This window comes from Vigna umbellata, chromosome 5 (assembly GCF_029865625.1).
Source record: "Vigna umbellata cultivar VRB3 chromosome 5, Vumbellata_1.0, whole genome shotgun sequence".
NCBI lineage: Eukaryota > Viridiplantae > Streptophyta > Magnoliopsida > Fabales > Fabaceae > Vigna > Vigna umbellata.
The window spans coordinates 12134367-12140366 of NC_142169.1; the positions used below are offsets into that span (position 1 = coordinate 12134367).

At 33.1% G+C, this 6000-nt stretch overlaps 1 long non-coding RNA gene across 1 annotated transcript; it reads right to left on the bottom strand.

The window, feature by feature from the left end:
* Window positions 1–3144: 3144 nt before the first annotated feature.
* On the bottom strand, window positions 3145–4626 carry LOC148197697 (uncharacterized). The gene is made up of 2 exons (XR_015779896.1): window positions 4461–4626; window positions 3145–4230 (listed from the first exon to the last, which is right to left on the bottom strand). It is a non-coding gene; the product is annotated as an uncharacterized LOC148197697 (long non-coding RNA).
* Between the last annotated feature and the right edge of the window lie 1374 nt (window positions 4627–6000).

The following is a 6000-nucleotide window of genomic DNA, read 5'->3' on the forward strand; positions in this document are numbered from 1 at the left end:
TATCAATGTTACATACATGAGAAACGTGCATTTCTTTTCTCCCCCTTTTTGCTCCTCTCCACTATTCTTCTCCCTTAGCATCAAACCCTTCGTTGTGATAACCCAACAACCATACATACACTCATATTGAAAACCCAACACAAATATTAAATAAACAATATGCCCACACATACATAAATCCTTGCCCAACAAGTGCAACATACAACCATGCTCAAAATTATATAAACATATATCAACAAAGATTATTAATCAAAATAACCAAGATCACATATAACATACAATAATTATCAAACAAAGGTAACCTTCCTCATACCTTTGTCAATCCTAGGGTTTTTTCTACACTCTAAAACACCATCAATCTCTAAGGTTTCTACAATTCTTTCTCTTCTCTCACAAAACCGCATTCTCTCCCTTTCTCTCTTTCTCTCTCTCTTTCTTTCGTTCTAGATAGGTTAGAATGTGCAACCTTAGTTTCTCTTTCTCATTTTTATCTTTTCTTATTCTATTTTTATCTTTTTAATTAAAATAATATCAACAACCACTAAATCTTTTAATTTTAGATTTATTTTCCTTTCGTTTACTTTTCATACCTCCATAACTTAATTTCTCCACTAATTAATGAGGGTAAAATGACCTTTTTGCCCTTGGGTCCAATGTACAAATTAAAACCCAAAAGTTTACTTTAACTCTCTTTTTTTCTAGAATTTGGCTCACACTTATTGAATCCTAAATCGCCCTGCTACCCTCAATTTAACACATCATATTAGTAACAACACACCACACAAATAATCTAAATAACAACATATGAATCATGTGCTTCACTTAATCAATAATAATAATAATAATAAGCATAATAATTATAATTCTAGAAAACATCTAATAATCCAACACTAATTAACAAACAATAAGGTTCAAGTCTCATAACCACATTATTCCCTAATTACCACCTTTTAATAATGTCTTACATTACTATAATGGTTATAGTAGGTAGTTAGCATAAACGCTAATGATTGGATAGACCAAGGGTTTATATTAGAGATGTTAGTGATGACTTCAAGGATCGAGGATCAAGAATCGAGGATTGAGGATCAAGGATTGAGGATGGATGATCGAGGCTCGGGGAGAGAGTAATTGGATATGATTGATTTGTTATGTTTAGAGGATTAGGAATCTTATTTGCCGTAACCGAGATCGCGACGACCCGTTTTAAAATGTAAAACGTTTTTGAAAATCAGAGTTCGGAGTCGCCACCATAGTTTATTCAAGAAAACTACAAAAAAACCATAAAATAAGACATAGTCTAGGAAACAAGATTTTGAGTCTGGGAGTCAGTTACATGTAGCGAAGGTATTAGCACCCTACAACGTCTGTTCAAAAGCAGTATCTTTAATTAAATATGCAAAGTTCACATGTTTTTAAAAATGGTTATTTTGCCCCGAAAATAATAATGCAAGATGACACAACGGAAACATAAATATTTTTTTATTTTTAGCAAGCCCGACAAGTATTGACTTTGCTCCTACGTATTCTCATTCAATAAGAGAAATTAGGGATACATAGTTCTTTTGAAAATATGTTTGGAAAATTGTTCGGAAAATTTGTTTGGAAATTATTAGGAATAATTTTGGATTTTTAGGAAGTGAACCTGACAAGGAGTAGCCTTGCTCATACGTATATGCACTCATGGTGGGGAATCAACAATCACATAGTTCTAGCAAATATTGTTTGCTTAAAAGTTGATGTTTTTAGTTTTTGAGGATTTTATATTTTTTTGGTATTTTTGATCTGATTGAGAAAAAAAAGATAACAAGTACTAGGATGATGTGGACGATCGCATGAATACTGATATCATTATTTAGAAGGATTGGGGATATTAAGTATTAGGGTGATGGGAACAATTGCATGAGTACTCATATCATTATTTAATTTTTAGATTGAGATTATTCAATAGTAGGCTGATGTAGATGGTCGCACGAGTGCTCATACAATTATTTAATTATTTAGGTTGAGGCTATTAGGTACTAGGCTAACGTGGATGATCGCACAAGTACTACCATTATTTATTCAGATGAACTGGAGGGTATTAAGTACTAGGCTCATGCAGACCATGACACGAGTACTTATATCCTTTTTAAAATATTAAAAAAACATTTTTATTTTATTTCATAACTTTCATTTTTTTATTTTATTTTTATGAAACGATATTTACATAAGCATAAAATAATAACAAATTAAAAGCTTTACTTTAAAAATATATATATTAAACACTAAGTTTTAAAAATTATTTTTTGTAATTTTATAATTTTATTTTTTCATTTTATATTTTTTTAATTTGTATTTTATAATTTTATTATTTTATAAGATGTAAACACGAATACACAACGTCATGAGTGTTTAAAACAGCCCTAAAGAAAAAAATATTCACCAACATGATAAAAATAAAATAAAATAAAAGTCCAATAGGAATATAGAGTGAGTATAGGAAAACCAGTGGTATACGAAGCAATACTTGATCCAGGCCCATGAGGGGGGTGTTGCTCCCTCCACCTCCACAGCCTTCTCCCTCCACCTCCCCAATTATCTTTAATTCCAATTATATCCTTAAAGTTAAAATTTTTTATTTTTATTATTTTATTATTTTAATATTTAAATATTTAAATATAAACTAATATAAATATACATTATTAAAATACATTAAAAAGATATTCAAAAATAATAAATCAAAATATTAAAATATCTAATAAAATAATAACAGAAACATAAAATTAAAACAAAGCTTAAACGGATGACATCCTTCAACAGATGTCAACATCCGTTTAAGGCGAAACGGATGTCGACATCCGTTTTGCCTTAAACGGATGTTGACATCCGTTGAAGGATGTCATCCGTTTAGGCTTCGTTTTCATTTTACGTTTTAGGGTTAAAGGATTATTGGAAAGATTATTGGAAGGATTATTGGAAGGGTTTAGGGTTTAGGGTTTAGGATTATGACTACGTACGTGGAGAGGAACCACGACAAGCACATTACACCACAAACACACTGCACCACGTACTGCACCGAAAGCAAGAGGAAGATTGCTTGATAATTCTTTTCACGATCACTGAGCTTTGCAGAAAAATATTTTACTCATACAAGGAACTACGTAGGTTATCAGTGAAATATGTTATAAATGAGTAAAATTAAAAAACAATAATTCTAAAAATAAAATTTTACTGAGGGGCAAAATAGTAAAGGAGAGGTGGAGGGAGAAGGCTGTGGTGATGGAGGGAGCAACACCCCCATGAGGGTAGGGGTGCAGAGAACAAGTCCCGAGTACAAAAAAATGATTTGGGCTGGCCCAAACCCACTTTCTTCTCAAATCAGAAAGGGTTTTATTTTTTCATCAAAGGATCAGAGAGCTTAGAGTCTCTTCTTCACTTCCTTCCATGGCAACCCCGACCTCCACCGAACCAGTCCAGCCGTGGCTCTCTCCGGCCGGCCAGAATCATCACCGGCGACTCCTTCCTCGCTGGAAGTTCCACCAGACACCGTCGTTACAGCTTCTTTCTTTCCCCACGCGAGCCACCACCGGAGTATGAACGTGCGACCGCCGCCGCTTCTCCTTCAAACTTCCGGATCAGAGTGCAACAGAGGAACGTTGCTTCGCCTCTCCAAGTTTTGCTGGAACTCTTTCTTTAATTTGATGTAAATCCGAGAAAGGATCCCTTTCATTTTCTTCTTTAAAGTTTAGTTTCTGATCTGTATTATTGTTGTTTGGAAGTGATTAATTGTGGCTGTTATAGTGGACAATTGTAGAAAATTATTGGCGGGATGTGCAGTTTCATGTTTGCGTGAGAAAAAAATTAATGAAAGAAAGAAAATGAATTTTGTTTATGGGAGTTGAAGACGAAGGTATTGTGTTCTGGAATTTGGGGTTTCTTTTGTAAATTTGGTGAAAGAAGATAAAGTTACGATGATGGATGATTGTTGTGTAGAGGTTTGGGAGTTTTACTTGAAAAGAAGAATGGTAATGGGATGAAGATTGGAAGATGAAATTGGAATCATGGAGAATTTGAGGAAAGGTGGTTTTGGAGAATCATTGAATGGACAAAAAGGGAAACACCTTTTTTGAGGATTTTGGGTATGGTGGTGTCTACTGAACCTTGAGACCTTGATGGGGAAAAGAGAACACCCTGTGATGGTGCCCCCGCAAGGGATCAGGCCCCCTCTCTCCTCATTCCTCTGTCATTCTTAAAACAAAATAAAACAATTAAAAAAATCAGTATCAGATTCATATATGTAAAGATGACCTAATCAACACTTTCTCACTCTAAAAACTTAGAAAATCAGTATCAGATTCATATATTAAATCATAATCTTGCAAATAAAAGTCAAAATCATCAAATGAGATGATCAAGCCGTGAATGTGACTTGAGCGAACCTAATGAGTGAATAAAAATGAACAATTTGTTGTACTTACTTTGTGAGTGTAGAGAATGAGAAATGTTGTTGAGAGTGAGAATAGAGTGTTTTGAAAGTTTTGGAGAATGAAGGATTAGAACTTCTGGGAGTTAATAGAAAGTGCTAGGAGTGAACGGGGAGAGAGAGGTGTGAGTGGGTAATACATACCACCCACTCTTTTTCTATTTTCATCAACATTTCATGGAGTGCTAACATTAGCACAAAATTAGTCATAGATAACATCTAACAAATAACGTTTTTTTAAATAAACGATATCTATTAGTATGCAAAACAATAGATAACGCTTATTAGAAAAAACGTTATCTATATAGGTAATTAATATTATTTTTTAATTCATAATTTGAAATATGCCAATAGATAACGTTTTTTTAAAATGTTATTTATTTGGACACAACAGATAACGCTACGTTGGATAAATGTTATCTAATTGACATTTAAAACAAAGTTTAAAAGATTTTTAGTTCTCCATTCGTTTTCGTGCTTCTTTTACGTTTATCATTTGTACTTCGAAGATGATCGTTCAACTTTGTGCTTCGTTTTGTTCATTCAACTTCGTGCTTCATTACGTTTTGTTTCACTCGTTCAGACCGTTTAGACTTCAATTTTCCTGAAAACATTCTTAGTCTTGAACTATACAACATAACAAATTGGTTAGGCCTAAACTCTCTCTTCAGTATCTTCTTGTAATGATATGCCTTGACTTTTGACTTGCAAATTGATATGGAACAACATGTCTAGATAGAAATAAGCCTAAGAACTAAACAAGAACAATTAAGAAATGAAATTAAAAGACTAAAAATGTAAGAAAGAAAGGAGAGGAAACTTATCAATTGGAAGACATGCCACTTGAAAGGATCCAAGATAAACGCCAAGGAGGATTGCCACTTGTTCTTCACAAGATAAGACCCAAAATTAGACGAAAAGACAAAATTGTATCTCAAAGAAGTAATGCAATTGAATGCAAAACAATCTTTATATTCAAATTTGAAGGTGTGGGTACAAAGGAGACCTTAGGTTGCTTATATAGCATTGAAAGATGAAGTAGGTGAAGAAAACTAAAGGATATGAGACTTGAAGGCCTTTAAATCTAGTCAGCAGCTCTTAAGGCTGTTTTAAGTTCGACATCTCTTAATACTACAACTTCTTAAGGGTATATAAGCTACCTAACTAATCTAAAGATCAAAACTAAATCTATGCATGAGATAACTTGCATTACAAACAACTATAAGGAGAATAGACTTATTTATTCTTCTTTCTTTTAAGTCCAAATTATGTGAAATCGCACATTGCTTACACCTTAAAGAAAAGAGGAGAAAATGATTCAACTTCAAAAAACTTTATGCAAAGGGATATTTGTTGTGATCCTTGGGGTGTAGATAAAGTCTTAGTATTGACCAAGGTATGGGGAAACTTAGCATTTTTTGTTGTATGCTATGCATCCTTGATTTACTTGCATGAAAATCCTTGTTTGATATATGTTATATGATTTTGATTATGATTATTTGTTGTTATTGTTGGGCAACGGTTTGTGTGTGCAT